Source organism: Varroa destructor, unplaced genomic scaffold, assembly GCF_002443255.2.
Source record: "Varroa destructor unplaced genomic scaffold, Vdes_3.0 BEIS01000007.1, whole genome shotgun sequence".
Classification (NCBI taxonomy): Eukaryota; Metazoa; Arthropoda; class Arachnida; order Mesostigmata; family Varroidae; genus Varroa; species Varroa destructor.
Window position 1 is genome coordinate 10,646,118 of NW_019211460.1, and position 21,429 is coordinate 10,667,546.

At 41.9% G+C, this 21,429-nt stretch overlaps 1 protein-coding gene and 1 long non-coding RNA gene across 6 annotated transcripts in view; one reads left to right on the forward strand and one right to left on the reverse strand.

The window, feature by feature from the left end:
* LOC111253713 (uncharacterized) overlaps positions 1 to 21,429 on the forward strand; it is a 97,860-nt gene that overhangs the window by 34,227 nt on the left and 42,204 nt on the right. The window lies entirely within an intron of this gene.
* The window catches only part of LOC147754300 (uncharacterized), a 55,230-nt gene that overhangs the window by 5,402 nt on the left and 28,399 nt on the right, over positions 1 to 21,429 (reverse strand). Inside the window, exon 2 of one of the 3 annotated variants that reach the window (XR_015316505.1) lies at positions 14,941 to 18,610. The exons of the other annotated variants lie outside the window; for them this stretch is intronic. This is a non-coding gene — a long non-coding RNA (uncharacterized LOC147754300). Of the gene's footprint in view, positions 1 to 14,940; positions 18,611 to 21,429 lie in introns of those variants that run through there. 3 annotated transcript variants of the gene reach the window in all.

Below are 21,429 nucleotides of genomic sequence, written 5' to 3' on the forward strand. Positions count from 1 at the left end.
TATTTAGACCACATATTTAAATTATTAGTTCGCTATAAAGCAGTATAAAGAAGTATCCTTCAAAAATACCAACGTAACGTCGGTTGGTTGGTTGCTTTTTTTTTTTTGCTTAGATGCGGCCTTAAATGTGTGAAGCAACTGTACTAGTTCTTCAAACATTTCATTTGATAAACGTGCTCGCCAAGAGTGCTTCCCCTCCTCCTCCTCTAGACAAATGTACTATATAACTTCTTTTCATATCCAAAGTCGAAAAAGATATAAATATTATCGCTTCTTTTTTAAATCATTTAATGCATATTTGGCTTAATAATGTTCGAGACAAATTCGATCACTTTGCCATTGTACCCGAATTCAGCACATTTCGTTATGATCGTGCCGCATTTACTTATTTCTGGTATATATGCATTACTTCAGTCGTTCATTGGAACACATATAGGCAGTGGGAGCTGCCTTCGTAAGCCAAAGAGTTTGAGTGCCGAGATACAAACGAGTATGCCACCTATTTAACTCACTATCGACTAAGCCTGCTTACCGTAAAAGCGGATGCTTACCTTCGTTTTGAGCTTCCCTATCAAAATTTAAATTACCCGCGCTTCCGACGCTTGTCGCCTGCTATCCTTTCATTTCTGAACAGAGAACTTTTAAAATTTACCCCTTTCACCTGACTAATGCACTTCACTGTAGCCTGTTAGTCGTATTGGCGACAGCGACGTTTAAGAGGACTGAAAGCCAACTTCAATTTTTGTAGCAATACACTGCCATTGAATCCTATCCGTACATCAAATGCAACGATACACGATCTGCGACCTGTAAGTCTGAACCACTCGGCGTTCTTTCATTCATTGTCTCGTTATCATCTGTTAAGCAACAAGGGCGGACCTGTGGCCCTATGCGATATTACGGTGACTGATATAGTGAGCGACACCGGTTGAGGCTTGCGTCTCGCCGTTGCACGATAGGACCTCGTCTCTGCTAAGTACTGGGCCTATCGGCAGGCCTTATGCAACGACGCTATAGATAATACGGAGTGTCTTGATGCTTGGGTATATCGTTGATCTTTAGACGCGTTCCAGTCATTCGGTTGTTATTAAACATGAATTGGATGATTGCTCCCTGCATGTGTCACAGTGCACCTAGAATTGATACCCTTCTAAATGGGACGATCGGGACAATTATCTTCTCTTTTAACACCTTTTCATATCATTTAGAACACTACTAAATCAGGGACACTAGGTATGCAAGGGAAACTACATATTCCACAGTTTTTCCTTGTGTCTCTCACATCGTGCCTAGCAGACACTTGCAGCAAGGCCGCAGTGGCTAACGAGACGGCAGGTCAAGTCGAAGCGACAAACGATTTTTCATTAGGGAACTTTTATCTTCTTCCTATGGACGGAGAAAGATTTTAAGGCGAGATTCTTGGGTAGAGGAAGAAGACACAGGGATGCAGAAGGGTATAGGGGACAAGATATAAGGCAGCCTGCGTCAGGGGAAGGTGGTCTGTCTCTGAAGTTGTATAAAAGCGCCACGGTGGTGAGAAATTCTTATCAAAATCCTATTAAAAGCTACTCACCGAGCCGCCTCTATCGGCGCCTAAAGCGCGCCCTCAGGTCGTCGCTTAGATCTTGCCGTCCTCTGGTTTCCTCACGTCATGCGCGACCGATGTGAGCCTTAATTTTACTTAACGTATAGCCAAGTCTGTTTCTGCCATTCATGCAAGGGCAACGTAAAGAAAAAAGGCAGAGCAAAACGAGATACAAAAAAGGAGGAAGAGACGTCGAAGACTGACAGCATTCTAATGCCCCAGTTTGTACCATTCTCACTATGCACATGTACTCCAGACTAAGACTCCGCCGGACTCAGCTGCTGCTATCCACAGTTTGTCCATTATCGTTCCAGGAGGTATTCAAAATAAATAGCCGAGACCTAAAACCGTACAGCGTATCTAGCATCTGGCAGACTAGACACACGATCGGTGTCTACGAATATGGTGAGGTTCCTAGTTTGCCGTTAGAAAAAGACTTGCCAGACGTGGCTGCCTGTTCCATCCAGGATACTGATGGGGGTACAATCCTTTAAGAATCTTATCGGTCGATCTGTCGGTTGCCGGCACGAGGCGGCTTGCTCAGGCAACTAAAAAAACTGTTGTTCATCTCGTGCTGCAGAAGTAGCTGGCTTCAGCGCAAGAAAAAATGGAGAGAGAACAAAGGTTCCACGGTGTTGGCGTAGTTGTCGCGCCTGAGTTAGGTTGAGAGAGCTAAGCCACGCACGCCTCTCTGAGTATGAAAAGCGTGTGAGCTGATGCAGACGCCGCGCTTTACAGCTTCCTTAATGAGCAACTCAGAGATGTAGATAGACACGTGACAGGAGAGGGTCAGGAGAACCTAGATACCACGCAACTAGCGGTCAAGACACAGCAGCAGATACATACACTGCTGTAGTAACTGGTCTTAGCCCAACCATTATTGTGTATAGCTTTTTGTGGTAGCTGTCACAATGGATATAGACTAACAATGACATTATACATAGTCGAATTACTAACAAGCATTCCCTGCGTGATGCTAGCCTGTATTGGCTATGACTTAGTTATGCGTAAGTCATTAATATCGTGGTCGCTGGGGTCCAAGGTTACTAAGGTCTCAATGTGGCATCCAATGTTTTACTAACGTTGTTTAAAATTAATGTCGATGTTGTATTCAATATTGATATCTCGACACACTCCTTTGCCGATTGCCTAAATTAGTGTGACAATTCCAAGCACAAAAGCCAGTTATGACGATGATTTAACTAAAATCATTGACATTATTCATACTCGAACATAATAAAGACTTACAGGACAAACGAATTATACATTTCAATCAACTAGTATTGAGCTGATATGGCAGGTTGGAGAGTCCTGCTGACACTGTGGCCTATTTCTCGAGTGGGAAAAAAAGATCTCATAAGAAGCTGTCCTTTTTTCTATGATCACTGGTCCGTGAACGGGATAGGTCCGCACGGCCGCTGTACGTGTCGCCAACGTCCCTTCAAATTTACGCTGCTGCGGTAGAGCGATCACGGCTAACACAGGGGTACAGTTGCCTTCTCTTTTCATCTACACGAGAAATAAATCGGAGAGTTTTAGAAGACCTACTAGCTGCACTTAAATTTAGCTTAAATCCGGAAGTTTTCTTCGTAGCGCTAGTGGCAAACAATGCCGTCAGAGAGACTGGACAAAACACAGCAGTCTCTAATTGACCTTCGGATGTTTGTTGAAGACTTCTCTGTTCTCCGTCAGAAACGTGAACGGCGTACGGCATCCCGCTGGGAGACGACGTCAACAAAAAGCCTAAATTATCTGTTGCCTCATAGTACTAACCAGCCATCCTGGGAGAGAAAAAGGTACAGCAAATGTTCTAACGAACTAAACGGTTAATCATAGCAAGGCTCTCGTAAATATTCAATGCGGTGTAGCAAAACTTCTTAAGGATATTTTGAAAACATATTGCTTCTTCCGTTCAGTAACGATCGAAGCTGCTTTACATATCTATGAAGTTATTTCGTCCGACCCCAGCAAATGCTGACGTCACCATAGTTATCTTCCCTGCCTAGCTGATAGTTTGTTAATCTGGAGAGACTTTCCTTTCATTACAGCTAAAACTGTCCTAGTATTATTTCGTAGATTTTTACGTCGCCTCTTTAAAATGAGGTACGAGACAGTACCAATCAGCGGCTGAGGTTCGAAAGCTGGCGTTTATACATAATGGCGACACTGAAGTCTGTTCAGCCCGATAAGAAGGGTTTAAGCACAATTCATATCCTCCTAAACCCAAAAGTCGTACATTTAAGACAAATAATTTCCTGGTTCATCCTAAAACATCATCAGTGAGCATCATTGAAAGTTATAAAGTTAAACGTTTTAGTTCTAAGCCACCTGGTGCTTCTACCTTTCTTACCTAACGTTTAAGGCGCTTAAAGGTGAACAAGAGTCATATATCCGACTTGTCTTTAATGGAACGAGATAGATACTCTACGAAAACGACGTGAATAAAAAACGTAACACCCTTCTAGCTATGACACAATGTGCTTGTACCAAGTGTTCTCAAGCAGGTAACTAGTTATCATTTCCAGTGGCTCACCGCGTTCGGCTTAGTAAACCTCTATCTTACCGACTGCGAAGCTAACTGTGACAGGCTAGACACCTTCACTCAGCATCAAAACAATGATTAAACAGACACTATCATTTCATTGGAAACTTTCACAGATACACTTGGACGCTTGCCTTAGCAACCGAAGAACGAATAGTTCCAAGTGTGCCTTGAGTCCGATCGACATAATGTAACACGTCTCATAAGCTCTACGAACAATAGACAAAATTAATTATGGTCTCTCGTCAGGGTAGCTCTCTTACTACTACTAATTGTCCAATAGTATAAGGCGTATAGCTCGATTTCAGCGATCGACAGTGCAGCGTAGCAGTTAGATTATTAAAAATACCCAGTAATTATTTACGTCTGCCCGACTTCTACCCACCGACTAACCTGCCGACCCTGTCAATTTTAGAACCGCAGACGTTTCCAGGATTTAAAAGGAATCTACTTGAACAAGTATTGTCTGCCCCTCATATAATCGTTCCTCTTGATGACCTTTTGGAAGATGTTTTCATAGGTAATAGATCTTTAATTTGACTCTTCATTAACCCTAAACGCCTAGCGTTAGAGGCCCTGCTAGGCAACTCAAGCCCAATGGCCAGTTCGTGGATTCAGCGTTTTTTAAGATCTAAACGTGCTACTGCCGTAACCTACGTCATTCAGGAGCACGGGCACCAGTATTTATACGAAGAAGAACTTTTTGATCGAGCTGAACTAGCACCCTGGGTAGATATAAGAGGCCTAATGTAAGCGAGCATTTGATCTAGGTTCCAAGGCCATCGTCAATTCGGGTTGTTTCCTATTTGCAAGGAGATTACAGAACAGCCACCACTCAGACGGGAGTAGTTTTCATGTATCTGTCTGGGAGAAATTCTATCGACACTGCTACAAGCAAATACCAGGGAACGATTAGTACAAAAAAAGCATATTTATTAGTGGGTACGAGGGGGGTAAAAAGTAAGCTTACAGTTGGGTCGTCAGCCTATATGTGAAAAGAATAAATTTCAGAACATGCTTTTTCAAAGCTACTTGGTATGTAGCCAAGAAGCATTTTTCAACCATCGGCCGTTCCTTTGTTAATTGAAAACCTGCTTATCCTTAACCCTAGACTTATGTCTTACTTGACTACAAACCAATATTTCCCATGCAAACCGAAACTATAGTCGAAAGAATATAAAACGCAACGTACAAAGAAGTCGAACGACGAGTTTGTGACAACTCAACCTTGAATAATTTCTATCCTAATAACTATAGAAATGCTTTACAGCTATGGCAACTGTTTCTTTATAGTCGCATACAAAAAATCAATATGAGTTAATTAAACCAGATATTATATCTGTTATCGTAGCGATAGTAGATAGCGATTATAGATAAAATCTAAAATTTAACCTCGCTCATAACGGGAAGATATACAATCACTCCATCTATAGGAACAGATATCATTATCATGACTGTACGACACGTTTTTGCATCCTCCAAGGTAAAAACACTGAACGTTGTTATTTATTTTATGATGAACGTATTCGCGCTTTAATTGAATGCAAACCCTCGACCATGTAAAGCCTCTGTGGACGCCTACGCGTGCAACACCAATGAACTATTGCAGTTAAAATAAGCTGTACGATATCATTTGAGTCCAGCCGTCCAATGATAACATCCGAATACCTCAAATCAACGTAAATACATTGACCGTAACTCACCTTCTTACGTGTATTCATGTTGATCTTCACCTTGAAACACTGCGGTACTTATGTGTGAAATAGTGGGACGGAGAGTGACACGCAAGGAATCAATTAAAGCATCGTAGAACGGGCTCACGCAGTGAGGACACAGCCTCTCCTTCTTTTCTGAGTTCCTGCCTGTCAACAACCGTCTTCGGCAGTTTCCTGATTTGCTGCTTTAACTTCCAGTTTTCCTCTCTCGCTTTCTCTTTCACTCTTGCGACTTTGTTTCATCGTCAACGTTTACGCACTATTCCATCTCTGAGCGCCTTCACTGTATACTCCCTCTTCAGTGCCTGCCTTTAGCCCCTAGCGCGTGAACTGCGGTGAGGCAAAAGGGGAACCCATTAGTCCTAAATTAATTATAAATTGGCGTACGGCGTCCGGATTGAACTACGGACTGGTCGCGCGGAGCTTCTCAGTGGGTCTGATTGGTAAAGAACGGGGTAGAAGGTGGCAGGCAAGAGGAAGAGGAATAACCCGGAAAGAACGAAGGACGTTCCAGGACTTACTCGCCGCCATGTGCATGCACAGAATAGCGACTGGTCGACATGGAAGTTCGTATGTATGGCCACATACATGCGGGCAGCGAACTCCGTCTGCCAACGCGGTTCTACCACTGCCTCGTACAATCATGCATAGGTGACGACGACTACGGCGACAGCAACGATAGTCAGCATGCCAGCCGGCTGGCCAAAGGCAGTCGAGGTCCTTTCGCGAGCGCTATAAATGTTGGCAGGCGCAATCGGCAGCCGTTTGTTCATTCGAACGGTCTCTGCCTCTGCGAAGGCAGTTTAGCTGCCTCGGGAACACCGTCTTCAGCTAAAGCTAATTCTCGAAGCCACCTGCGGAGTCCATTAGGATGAAATGTAGAGGACGAAAAGCCGATGAAGACCAAAGTAAGGCAAGGGGACGGGAAAATGATAACCCCAGTCATTACGAAGCAGGCCAATGTTACCTGGTTTCCGAGAGAGGGAACCTAATAGAAGGGGTAAATGTACAGATCAGTAGGCTTAAAAATTTCCCACAACATTTCCGGGGATCGAACTATTCTTTATCTATGTATCGATGAAAGTTTTTTAGAAATAACTGAAAACTATGATCACAAACTCATAATAGTAATAAAGAATTGCTACTGCCCAAAGTCGGTAACGGCAAAATACCCTGATTTGAGCTCTACAAGAGTATATATATAGTGTACATTCTCATAATGATAAATGAGCACCATTTTTGTCTACTAATGGTCACCTCGTTTGGAAACTGTATTCTAATCAATTCAAGTTCTAACAGTATTAAGATTCGGCAGCAAACTGTAGGCTTCAAAAAAGTTGGGGAATTTACCGTAACGTATATTGCCTCGTGGTACAAGTTACAAGGCTAATCTGAAGGTTTTATGAAAGATCTACTAACTATAAGCAGCACATGCTGCGACGTTACGCGATATAGACACAATGTTTTGGTTACAGGTACTGAAAACGGGCAAAAAAAAGTTGACTTGATCTAGCTTTATCGCAAAAGTGCCCCCCTTGGGGCAATAGTGGCATGTTTATTTACTAAAGTTAGAAACTTGTGGGGCAGTCTAGATTCGAATCCAGAGCGTAGATACTCGGTTTCGTGCTGTGAGCCAGTTGTCTGAAGCGTTACTTCTGATAGGACCAAACGTAAAGCTCAAAGCATTTACTCATTGAAGTTATTTCAAATAGCTCTAAATAACTTCCTTAGAACTAAAATGCCCAAAAAACATTGCGCATCCTATATTATATAAGGGCTTCCTAAACAAAATCCGTTTCACTTCCGTAAATAAAATAATTATTTATTCACACACATTCTGTAGTATTTACGTGCTGTAGGCAAGACTTGAAAGAGCGACTTTGGTTCCTTTTAACCACGGGCTGAGGCTTTCAAAGCATCACATCGAAAAAAGTATAGTGGTATGCAAATGTACATCGTGTTCTCCCTCAGAACACGGTTATACTAGGTATATATGAACTCCTCTAACCTGTGCTTAGTAGGGTATAGAACTGATTTATTTAATTCGAACGATGAATCTAAACAAGAAGGTATCCGGCTTTTGAGAGCTATGTATTTTGTTGTTATTTTTAGATGCGTACCCTGAGTATCAGGTATGAACAAAAGCTAGAGCAGATTTATTAATATTAGAATGTAGGCCCCAGACGATTTGTCATAGAAAGGTAACGCACTAGTTTCATCACATCGTTTTAAACGTTGTAGCTTGCATTAACACTTTTGCGTGCCAGCGAAATATATTATACTGCTACCCTTATCGTTCTTGATTTTGTGATACATAAATTTAATCCGTAGCTTTTTCTACATGCAGTCTTATATACTAGGGATATCGTAGTAGACAGACAGCGTGTGATCCACGCGTAAAATTGTGCTCCTCGTTAAACTACTGAACGTGCCAAAGCCGACATCATGTAATCTCTATCGTGGGATGGTGGCAAATAACGTGCTCGGCATGGTTGACGCCTAGTTCTGTAGCTGTGCAGATGTGCGTCTGTGACTGTAGTAGCGTCTGCAGAGACCGTTAGATCGGTTGCTGTCGACCGGCCAAGCGACCAGGCCTTAATTTGTCTTCATTTTTGTTCCATTACGCACATACAGGAAGTGAAGAGCATCGGGAATATAAAGGCAAAAAAGGACTGAGCACAGAAGAAAAAGTGGTCGAAGAATATATCTCGATGCCTACACAACCATCTCGATAAGTACTTCTACTTAGCGTAGGTGCAAACCTCCTTCCGTCAACCGCAGCAGACGCATGGAACGCTAAATTTACCCCAGTCCCTTACAGATTTGGGCCTACTAGAGCTGAAGAAACGCACCAAAGCTCTGACGTGCACCATATTTTGTCGCGAGCACAATGCCGAATACTAGGTGCCATACATATCAACTTGATTCCAGTTTGTTATGGTCGAAAAGCGGGTTTTAAGCGTAGCCTTAAGTTTCATCATAGCCCAGTTATTCACGAACTACTCGAGTAATGTCCCGGTTTCGCTCCTATTGGCAACGCTGCGCGCTTCGTGCTCCGATAAGATTTTTTTTTGTAATAATTTTTGGTTTTGCACGCTGCGATCTAGTTGAATGAAGACTGAAGCAACATTAATTCGCCAATCCAATAATCTTTCTAAATGTTCAGACAGGCCATTCAAATTTTCTCACTGAGTCTCAGGTGACTAGGTATCAATGTTAAAAGGCTAGAGGAAAACACTATGGAAGAAAAGACTGTTTTTAAACTGGATACCTATAGGAACAGAGTGAAGCCGACGCTAATATCTGCGTGCTGACTTCAAACTTTATTTATAGTCGACTCTAAAGCAAATTCTACCTGCAAACAATAACGGATACTCTAACGGAACCTTGTATAGCCTAACAAAATCTAGCTTCAGATATTGCTTAAAAATCCTGGTGGCGAGGCGGACATTTTTGTATTTTAAGAAGGTCCATGTCTCAGTTGCATCCAAGAAACATCGTTAAGCGAACCTGTACGCAAGCTGTGTTAGAAAATAGACGGTGAAATACATATAAACATAGAGAACTACAAAACATGAAGGGCTTCTACACCCTGATGGCAAACAGTTTGTATTGCTTGCGAGACAAATAGGCAAATAATCTAACTTGAAAGCTAACTGTACCATTGTTACTTATAAAGGCCAGAACAAAGTAGGTCTATTTTGTATTACATAATGGGTCCTAGTCGACGCTTTGCTTGCAAAAATTCTGCATTGATCGGCAAAAGGAAATCACCGACGATTATCGCATGGTTCCGTTAGCACGTCATAATGATGCACCCGATGGAAATAACGTCTTTGTTTAACCCTCGCCATACGCTGACGTCTTCATAGGCTTATGATCTTCATCAACTACGCTATGATCTGTTATCAATGTGATAATGGTCTCGTGCGTCGCTATAGTTGCCGTTTGGCTGACCTCAATTGCTTCGTATCGAGTTGTGCGGTGACGTTATCGAAAGGCAAAAGCTGAAAGGAAGATGCCTCTGCTGGTGCTGTTTTTTTCCTTTTTAACCATCTTTTTCTTGGTCTTCTACCTCGCCGTTTGCCTTCGATCTGGCTTGTTTCCTCCTCGTGGGATCGACACGAACGACCGTTTGACAATGATTGGAACTTCTACATTTTCACTTTTTTGGTTCTTTCGACGCCGCGTTTCGATGAGCGTTTCCTCGCCATCTCCTTCATTCGGAATGATGCCGCACTCGTTATGGAACGGAACCCGACAAGGAAATTCTGTGAGGCTTCGGCCGGTTACGGCTGCTGCAGAATTCTCCGCCGATAGAGATCGACGTCATTGAGCCGACAATGCGAAAATCCATAATCAAAGGGACCTTTTCCCTATAACAGTTGTCGCGCTTTAACTTTGCTTCTTCGTCTGCTCCGCCACCGTCGTTCCTGTGTCAGTGATGAGGGAGTGTAACTCGATTCCATAGCCCGGCGATGCGAGAGGCTGTAGTTTCTTCCATTCCATTGCTTTTCCGCAGTCTCGGTTGCACAGTCGTTCTATTTTCGCTATCGCTTTGCTCCCTACGTCGAATAGCCATGAAATCTCTCATGCCGTTCTACCTCCCGCCTCTCTGTTTTCAGCGGCGGCGGCGGCGGCTCTCGATATGGCAAGCGACAGGCGAACGTCGTCGTTCTTGGTAGTAGTTCCGTCCCTGTTGGCCGCTGCCGCCGCCGCCGCTACTACTTCGGCCTAGGCGCCGTCATCAGGACGGCGTATGCGTTCCCCTTGTTTCTGCGTCGCCTGCCTCAACTGGTCATATCTTTCTTTACCTTACTCGTTTCCTTTTTTAGTCTGTTTTAATCATCACAAATGATGAAATGATAAATTGACAACGATATCGTGTGACGGACATCACACAACTTCGCACGTATTTCGCTTTCTCATCTATTCAATTCGGTGCCGCCACAATCCGACAGATACGCATGGATTGAAGAGGGTTGATTTCTGTAAACGACGTCTATGGCAAACTGCCGTACGAAATAGCTACGCCAAAATGGACACATCAAGATAGATACGTGAGTATAGGTCATAACGAGAAAGATGTCTTCTAAGGTTGAACACCGTTTGTATATATCATGGTTAAATTTATTACATACAAAGTATATATATCACACGCAGTAGCTACTATGTAGCTACTTTTTGACGTAGTCAATGCAACCGCAAGCCACCATGAACTTTCTAATTGCGTACATGTAGCAGTATTAATTTTCAAATCTACCCTTTCTAACATCATCTAATTTGGAAATTCTGGAACCAAACACGTCTTGAACGAGACACGTAAACATTATCGCATTATATGCCCATCATTGAATACAAAAACGAGTTCTTATTGTTTTCATGACTAGAACTATATTGTGCCATTGGGGAGAGCACACATATAAGCACCCCAAGGAAAAGCCCTAACCGCTTATCAAACATGATAGTAGCACATGGGTATGTTGATCCAACTGGCACCGTTAACCCTGCCACATTGTCAAAAAGTACACAATGATCAAAGGCCTCAAAAGGTATATAATATATTATGCACCTTTAAGCTCCTAAAAGGCTTCTGCAAAAGCAAGTATCGAAATTAAAAAGGGGGAGAATTTTTGAAATTATGCTATAGAGCGTACTATCAGTCAAAACAGCTATCTTCTTCTCTTGAAAACCAACGAACAATTACGTCGACTTTCGATACATGACCTGTGTCCCGTATTTCACTGACTAACATAACAACAGTTATTTTTCTCGTTACAGGCCGTATACCCCCCCCCCCCCCCATCTTTACCACGAGGAATCCGCAAGCGACTTATAGTTACACTTCCATAGTACATCGTACCGTAAAGGAAGAATTGTCATTATGTAAACTGACGTTGACGGTAAATGACCCAAAAGGCCCGATTTCCCTAATGCTGCGCGCCTGCCGCTGCTATACTCATTGCAATCGGCGCATGACAAGTATACATAATAGGATTCTGGGGGTAACGTAGAGGCGTAAGATGGTGTGTGATCGTGAAAGCGATAGCGGAGACTACGGTGTTAGGGTCAGCTTCCAATTTTGACGCGAGCTACCCAATGTCGTTCGCTGCATTTTTGAATCCTCTGCATCTTCTTGCTTGGCGGAGGCGCGAAAGGAAGCCAACGACATAAAAATCCCAATTTTTGCCGCCGATTGCGGCTTCACCACCAAAGCCATACGTTATCAACTATGGGAATACCCACGGCGGCTAATACCGCGTTGGTGTGTCACACTCGGCGGAACGATGGACCCTAGCCGCCCATGACCATAGATCCTCAACACAATGTCGTCTTCCATAGGCGCCCTCCTCTGCCCTCATGTCTCATTCATCAAAGAGACATCTTTCTCGTGATACTATATCTAAAAGCTAGATAATACAAAGGTGGCAAATGCTTTGATTCATTGCACAAAAAAGTTGGAATGGATAACTGCTCCAGCTCTTTTTACGAAAACTTTTTTTACGAAACTTTTTACAAAAAGGCTCTTTTTTATAAATGATGATTTTTTACGTAGACTACGACGTCGTATTTTCGTAACATATTTTCAGTTTACTGACGCGTTGTCTGTACACTCGGTCCTCGTAGTGAAGTGCTACTTCAGCTATAAGAGTAGGCATCGCGATCCTTGGGTTTTTAGCAATTTCTAAAGGATTAGATGCCAAGCCGAGGTTGTGGCTGGCATTCGCCAGTCTGAAAGTAGCCAGTGGTTTTCTTTACAGGGCTTAGTTGTAACGAAACTTGGCTATAAAAAGTGGGAAAGCTATACGGATTGAATCACTCATATATACGTACATATCACTAGAAAGCATGTCCAATGGGTTTTTGCATTACATACTTGTTAATACATACATATATACCGTATCTCGATCATGTTATAATAACTATGTAAAATTCCGAAATATGTGGTCGTAACATTGAGGGTATACGCGTTCTTACGATACGATTTCACACCAAGATTTCCATCGTACTCCATCGGGACGTATAAACAGACGGCTGGCGGTAGTTGCCCACATACAATGGTAAATGTCGTTTCTATGCTAACACTACATGACGCTTTTTATTTCAAGTTCGAGATTAGAGTTGCTAGAATGAACTAGAAGAGCATTGCTAAGCCACATAATTAATTTCATTTATTTCCGAAATCACTTATTCTCAAGAAGAATAAAAATAACTGTTTTATATCTCTCTTCACTGATGTTTTTGGTGCGATTTACGGGCCTTTTTTTCAAGCGGGCAAATTTGGCAGTGTTTTAATGCTAAGTGCTTAAGGCATGACACGAACTGCAATCTGCGTATGGAGACCCTGTCTAAAGGCGTATTATATGCTAAGCCATAACGCATTTCCGTTATTTACCCATTCAAAAAGATGGAGCAAATAAGGTAGCGAAGGGTTCTTCGACTATTTGCCGTTTTTTCCACACTCAACTGTTTCAATAAAAATGTCCTGTTTGGCCCGAGTAAGCGGTTGTCGTTCGATTCAAGCTAGTCTCAACTTCAGAACGTGATTTTCAAGATAACTGAACGATGTCATGTATAATATATATGTATATAAAGCTTTATTCGTTTTTCCTTGTTTCTAATCTATTGCATCGTAATTATATGACATAAACTTGTTGATACCGGCTGCTATGACAGCCATCTAGGTAAAAGTGTGACAAATTCAGTAGTTTTCTTAGCGGCCATATTATTGCCCCAACCCCAAATCACGTTTGATAAAAACGACAACAAGGGTGGCTCTACTCCATTGGCAGTCATTCAATTGTTCATAGTGAATACGGCCCTGATTCGAATAGTTTTGTTGCTTTTCAGGACGAATTAGTATAAGAAGAAGGCATGTGAGCCATTAACAGGCTGGATTTATTTTGACCTTTGAAGACCTAAGAAATAAATTGAACGTTTGTACTATTCTGGGTGAGACGACTGCTGTGCACGTAAAGGGGTCTCTACTACTCAGAAACGATCACGCTGCCTGCACTTTGCTAATGCGTTAGTTGTCCTACGATTAATTTATCCTAGCCTATAATTCGCCAAGGGCTATAGCCTTTTCCTAGGTTAAAATGCAACACACAGGCCTATATATGTAAAACAGCTAGAAATTAACTTGTACTATGGACTTCTAATGGCATTTAATTTACATTTTCATTCACCGCGATAACCGACACGTACGCTTATATAACGTACAGTATAACGTTGACTGAACTCGTATTAGGACAGATGTAGATTGCAAATGTACATTGATTTAAGAAAAAAAAAAACATTCCAATTTTTCGATTTAATAGAAGTTGTTTTCGGCCTTAGTTAACCGACATTGTCGTTAACAGTGCCCTCTTAGCTCAAAGCACATGCTACCTACTGTAGCACATATGACCACCTTTATTTTTTTTCGAAGCTGAATTAATTGGCTAAAAAGTTTGGTAACACTTACTATCAAAATAAAGTAAGCAAGGGTTCCTTGCTTAAGAAACTACAAATAAGAAATTAAATATTGGATTAGAAACTAACAAGCGGCCATCGATTGACCCTCCTGCAGTCAGTGGTCTTGAGGCGACTTTTTACCAGGGCGATACCTTACTTACAGGTTATAGCAACGGGTCAGAAATCGGGCAAATATATAATCTGAGCTGTTTAAACATCTAATCTTACAGATTTGACTACTGCGTAGCAGATTACGCTAAACAGACGGACAAATAACAACAAGGGCCTTAGCATTAAAACCGTGACTCAGTCATAGGAAAGGCTTGGTCCTACGCCCTTTTCAATGCGGACGACGGGTATTGGATGATATCAAGAGTAATCGTATCTAATAAACCTCGTTAATTAATTAAAAAGGCATTAATCCTCAAGATGGAAGCACCACCCCATAGAATCTTTGCCTTTTTACCCTATAAACGGAACGTAAAACTGAACCATGATTTCCGTAACATTATATAAACGTTGGTAATAGAGAAAATAGTAAAACAATGAATGGCCCATTTGGTAGAATTAGGTTCATACTATTTATTGATACTAAACGCCTTGCTTGTTGCAATACCTACATTCTCATTTAAGTAGCTCGATTGACAACTGGAAAGGACTATAATGCTTTTATTATAAATCAATTGTAGTGCAATATCGACGAGCCAACCATGTTGATTTGCGATGGAAACTATCTCAGGAGACCAGCAACTAAGCAGCAATAATGTCGGACGATAGACTAAAAATATTTTGCATGGATCATTCGGTTAAATGAAGTTAACAGACCCACGGGTCATGATGCCCAACGGGAGATTTGCCCAAATTGACTATGACGACATGGGAAACGTTGAGTTCCGCTTTAAAAATGTGGATCACAATGTTCACTAACTGAGTGACAATGGAATCAGGCCCAAAGGCCCAACGTGGGGCACCCTGGAGCTGAGCCTCAAATGGATACCATGTGTAATGGCCGATTACTTATTAAGACTTGAACTTTAGCTTAGAGAGCATTGTATCATGTCATATACAGTACTATTATTCCAGTTTTTGCTACGTTTGGGTTTCTCAGACAATCGATGTTAGCCAAATCAAATACTCACATCATTCCTAAGAAGCCGAAGATTATAATAGATTACCAGTTAACTATAGTGTGTATCAAGTGGAGCAGCAGCAGCAGCAGCAGCAGCAGCAGCAGCAGCATATCTGTCATACCTATAGCAAACCCTAAGCTCCTAATTATCAATTAACGATCCCCAGTAATACGATTATTAAACAATACATAGTTCAACAATAACCGTGCCTCTTCAAGGTACAGATCTACTTGTCCTTGGATCAGAAAATGTGTCGTTGGTATAAGTATCAAATAAAGCGCCCTGGAGAACTGCAGATGACATATAATGTAAACGACAAGCAAAGAAATCAATTCAGTGCAGAGTAGATTCAGGAGCGGTTCCGCTCAAACTGAACCTAACCAAAACATCCTTCCTAGGATGTCCGCTAAAAAAAGTAGGACGCTTGCTTACATAGGGTTCAAACCAAAACATCAGTCAAAATAATCAGCTAAATAATTGTGTCCTAAGGAATAGCGTGTTCCAAAACTCAGAGACCAAGTATCGGTTTTACACAAACGATATTCATTTGTCAGGAAGATTAAAAATCGTGTCTTTTATTTTAACAGACTAAATGTCGATAATGGCGACTCTATACGGCATTCGAAAGCAATTTCCAAATCAAGACTCACACTTGACTCCATGCTTATTTTGGTTTGTATTCACTTGAATAAAAACCTCAGACTGAACGAGTATCGAATGTTTCGAAGCAACAACAGTAACCCAACAATCTGGACACTCTATCACACTATGCTAAGAAGTACCACACAACCTTGCCCATTTCCAGTTGCCCATTTCTGGCCCAAGATTACTGCTGGTTTTTAAGGAAAGACAGTTTAGTGCCGACAGAAAATAAACCCTTGGCATATTTACTACGTGGCAATGCTTGCTCTAATACTGCATCGATCCGTTCGACCGTCGGCTGCCAAATTAACGTTAATAGAAGAATGCACCTCCACGCTCGCTGTCAGTTGCTTCGAACCAAATCTAATTACGCTATTTGCCCCGCCCCGAGGGGGAATAATATGTTTTTTACAGCTTGGCCTGCAACGCTTCCCTTCTGGCCCACACTGATAAACGCATTCCAAGTCCAGGCTTCTGCCAATACTTTTACATAGCTCCGTTACTTTTACATAGTGTCGCCATACGCACACACTCCTACAGCAGCGAAACACGACAAAACGATTGTGGCGATAGCGCAACAATTTTCTGCATTTGCTGAAAATTATTTGTCAGTCTATATCATGTCAATCGATTTGACCGTATTCAGAAGATCATTTTTTCAGGTGTTGAAACGATAAAATAATTTTTCGGTTATACAAGCTAATTATTTGCCCCCTTTTGATTGTCCCGAAGCTGTTCGCATTATTTGGATTTCTCTAATAGCTAAATGGCGCAAGATCTGCAGCGTCGGATCTTGCAAAACTAAGAAGAGATTTTTCATCGCTGTATATCCACATCGCGCCGCCTAGGACATTTTTATTTTAGAAAAAAAAAACGAAGGATGTACGAAGAAGAAAGATATTGTCACCGATGTTAGCGCAAGTTCGATGTCTCAAAAGGACATTAGGACTTTATCCAACGTAAAGCAATAAGGACAACAACAGACACGATATCACTGAAGTTTTTTTCCACGAAGTCAGTCTGCTCAAGGAGTCAGCTGTGTCTTAATTTGCTGACCAACTAATCGACCTTGCGTCGTTTCCGGCGATTCACGGCACCTCCAGAACTTGAAGCCAAACGAAATGCAGGAATGAACTGATCCTTAATGCGTCAAGATATCAGAAATAACATTGTATAGAAAGCAAGTATCATACATGGTGGCAAAAAAATGTATTTTAATAAAGTCAAATAGTGAATACGAAACTCTACCGACGTCCATTGGTTTTCAGCTAGATACTTGCTCAGGGACGTTTGCTATTGACATAGTAATTTAGAACAGAAAGATCTGCACGTAATCGCAACGAAGAACCAAGTTGACGTTTACGCGAATTAAGCCGTGTATGAAGTATTTCCTGTTTCCATGCAATTTATGCCGTCCCCTTTTATACGAAGAAAGAACAATTGTTCAACTATTACTAACCAAGCGTACCAGTCATGCATATGCCTTTGACGACCTCGAAATCGTCCTTGACCTATACATTTTTTCCAAGTTTGAATTTTGCTAAATTGATCCAATCACGCAGCCAAAATTTCATATCTACTAATCAAACGTTCACTACTAATAAAATTGAAAATTTCAAATAAACTCAATCAGTTGAATTTTTTACAGTATACATATTACCCATTGACACAAAATCGCAACTTTGCGCTTACATCTCTGGTTTGCTATGTCTCGACAACAGGCAAACTCTACTGTTCTGAGATATAGAATGAGCGTTCTATCCCATTTTTCTCTGCCACATCTCTTTTTCCCTAAAACCCTCTTCTTTGCTGCCCTGTTCTCTATGACCTGCTTCCGAGTCCGAAGGCTGAATGCTCCCGCCTGGTTCCCAGCAGTGATCAACTCTGAAGTGTCCCGCAAGTGTCTCTGCAGTAAAGTGAAGTGTCACGCAGCCGTTCAAGCCCCTACTGCCCTTGCCTTCAGTGGTTGTCGTTTTCAAATCAGAGCGTCTGCCACTGCGCGGCAAGAAGGCGCGACATCGTGACGCAAACTCACTTGAAAGCATGAAGACAACTACAGAACGAAAGGGTTGCGTGGGGGCTTTCAAACTCGCGAGAGTTGGACCGAGTGTTAGAGTTTTACACTTTCCCCTGATCGTTCCCTGAAAGTACTGGCAGATGTTCGGCGCCCGTTCCAGTTGCCGTGAATCCGGCTTCTCAGACGGAAGCACTTTGAGGCGCGTGGGTATGTCGTCGGAAAGGCATCGTAAGACGTTTGACTTCCATAACAAAGCGGAAGGAGTGTTTAACGCGGAAAAGTTCGCCAGCAGCCACTATGCTAGCGGGTTTCGCTTTGTCCGGCATCCGCTCCTGCCAATTCACCGTTATCTCCAAGAGGGCCTTACGAGACTTCCCCTCATTCCATCAGTAGATCAATAATATGAACGGAGCGTCATTTCTCACACAACAGATGTCGTACTCGCGTATTTGGCTGATTGTGTCGACATTTTTTGATACGCTTTGCACTTCAGTAGAGAGTCGTACGTATGTGCCTGTCAATCTGCAAACCAGAAACGGTAAAAGAGATTAAACAATTAGGAGTTCAGCCCAGAGAGCCGCGTATGTCTGGATGGAGATACTCACATGTAGAACCTGTTGAATCGAAAAGTCAATTGAAATTTGCGACGCCGATGTATAGTGTGACTTGAGTCAATTTTTACAACATAACTAGTGACGTTCTATGCTCACGAGCGTTAGACATCTACTCGTTTTAAGTGATGCACCCATTCATGCCGCACGAGTCTATAGATGAAGAACGACGATGGTCCGTAGGGAGCTGGTCGAATTCTTTTGATCGCGTCAGCAGCTGCCCTTCCGCATATAGGAATATGTATATACATACATATCTACGAGAGCGTAGCTAACCCGCCTTCGGCTATCAACAGTGGTCGATATGTTTGCGAAGCCAACAACTTTATAAACTTTTCCCTCTAGCAAACGGGCGTAGTCTCTGTACGTGTTGGCAGCTACGGTCGAGTTCGCCATAGAAATAATGCATACAAGCGCGTATCATCGCCGTCACAACTCTCCATTATGATCTATGTATCCGTATGCACAGCTGGTCATCATGAGGGAATATGTAATGCAAAGCCTGTTTGTAGTGGTTAAACGTTTGAGACTTGTAGTGGCTTGTTCACAATAGCGCCTATCTCCTTCAATGCTCCGCACTTCGACCATACTGTTCTGCTGGCCGGGCTGTAGCTACGAGCGAAATCGAGACTAAACATTTCCATTTTAGCATACTACAGGTTCCTTCTAATACGATTAAGCGAACATTTTGAAGCTTTAAGTGAGAAGTCTACAATCATTTTTGTGAAGCTATTTGATGGACATTTTTGATGTTACAACCTTAAACGGATCATGGTACTTTCTAAATACTAAACTGAATGTATAGGAATGATGCCTAATTCGTCTCGGCATCTACAAAGGGGTCAAGCTATCTGCATGGAAACAGAGCTTCTTCGTTCGGCTTGCTTTACACTTCCTGACGACGGGGTCAAGTAGCCATTCGCGAGCTTTCCCGTACAGAGGATTGTGGTTCCTGATGACTCGCAGATAATTATTGGAGATGTCACAATACCCCCTGCTGATTCGGTGCATACGAAAAGCTGTCGATGCTTTCGATAAGTGAGCATAGGGAGCTCCATTAAAATAGGTCATATAAAGGGCTTGGACCTACCTAAGAGCACACTTATTAACACGCTAGTATTTAAAAAAAAAAAGTAAACATGTATTTTTCCATTACAAGTTTTTCGCAAACGATACTTTATTATTAGCTAAACTTGTTTTTATATAATCTACACACACCTTATTAAGTAGTACCTCTCAGTGTTATGCTGATTGGTTCTAGAACCTAAAATCACACGAGGCGAAAAAACATACTTATGTACATAAGAAAGTTTTTACAACTGATTTTCTTTATAACATATGCCACGTACGATCCGATCGTACATTCGTATGAGAGTCGCAGATAAGTTGAATACTTCTGGATGCTGCTTCTTTGCTGCACGCACTCTCCACATAACTATAAGGACCCTGCGTGCAGCGTTTCAGCTAACTTTATCTCCGAAGGCGACTCAACGTTTGCTGAATGACGCGATAGGATTCAATTGTCAACAGGAGGACAGTGGCTAAGATGAAGCGTTCCCAGTGAACGCTACCCATTAGCTGAACAAGGTAGCCTCACGGGTACTCAATGTTCCTGGAGGACCTCAAGTGTCCACTATGATCCACTTAGGCTGCTGAGCTAAGGAACTGGCTGATCCTTAGAAACGCTGATCGAGCTCCTAGACTGTCTACCTAGTAATAGATTAGTTGGTCCGTATGCATCTCTGTCGCGATCACATGTGCGGCAGCCAAAGATTACCCACATAGCGATTGCGGCCATGATTGAATATGCTTGCTACATAAGTTGTTATCGGAGTAAGTTCACTGAAGGAGCCAGCAAGAACAACGTTCTGCCAGCCTGTTGCTGTGTGAGATAAAAACAGAGCTGCAATTTAAGTTCTGTATCGTAAACAACTATTAGTATTTGTGTTATTGGTCCGTATGATCCTGCAATGGTAGCGTGCGTTCCTGCTAAACGTAAGGACAAATGAGGCAGGCTAGGTTTGAAACCTAATACAGACGCATTTCGTTTCAGCTTGGAGGGCCTTTAGCCATGGTTAACGGTAGTACCAGACGGAAAATCTTAAAGCATTTAGCAGCTTCTATTTACTTTATATATTAAGCACATGGAATTTTCTGTTATAAGTGCTAAGCAACTGTTAGGTTGGAAATATTGTTAAAGTTGATAAGTTTTATTTTTGGTCTATCCGCATATATGAAGGTCTGATTAACAGATAGGCATCAAATGAAAAATCAATTTGCTTCCATGAAATTTTAATAAAAACAGTGTGCCTTGGAGAAGAATCAGCTGCTGATTTCGGAGCTGAAATCTCAGACTGAATAGCAAATCCATGGTACCACCGAAATAATTAAGCCGATTATGATAAAAGGTTACATTTAAATTGAATCATCCTTACGTATTACAATGATATCACTAATAACTATAATTGTATTACGTTCGGGTACTCCGTTAATTGATGAAGTTCTTTAATGTTTGTTAAACCTTCCTCGACTCACCAATTGGAAATGAACTCGCTGAACGTAATATTTCGCTTATGCCCAGTATTAGTACGAATAAGTAATATTGTCTATCTATAATGCAAATCAAACATGTCATACGCGCATACAATTCTCAGAGTTGTGTTCGAATAGATAGGACACCCGTTTCTCTATACGTCGTTATTTGTTATTATGAGCGCTAATCTCTGTTTA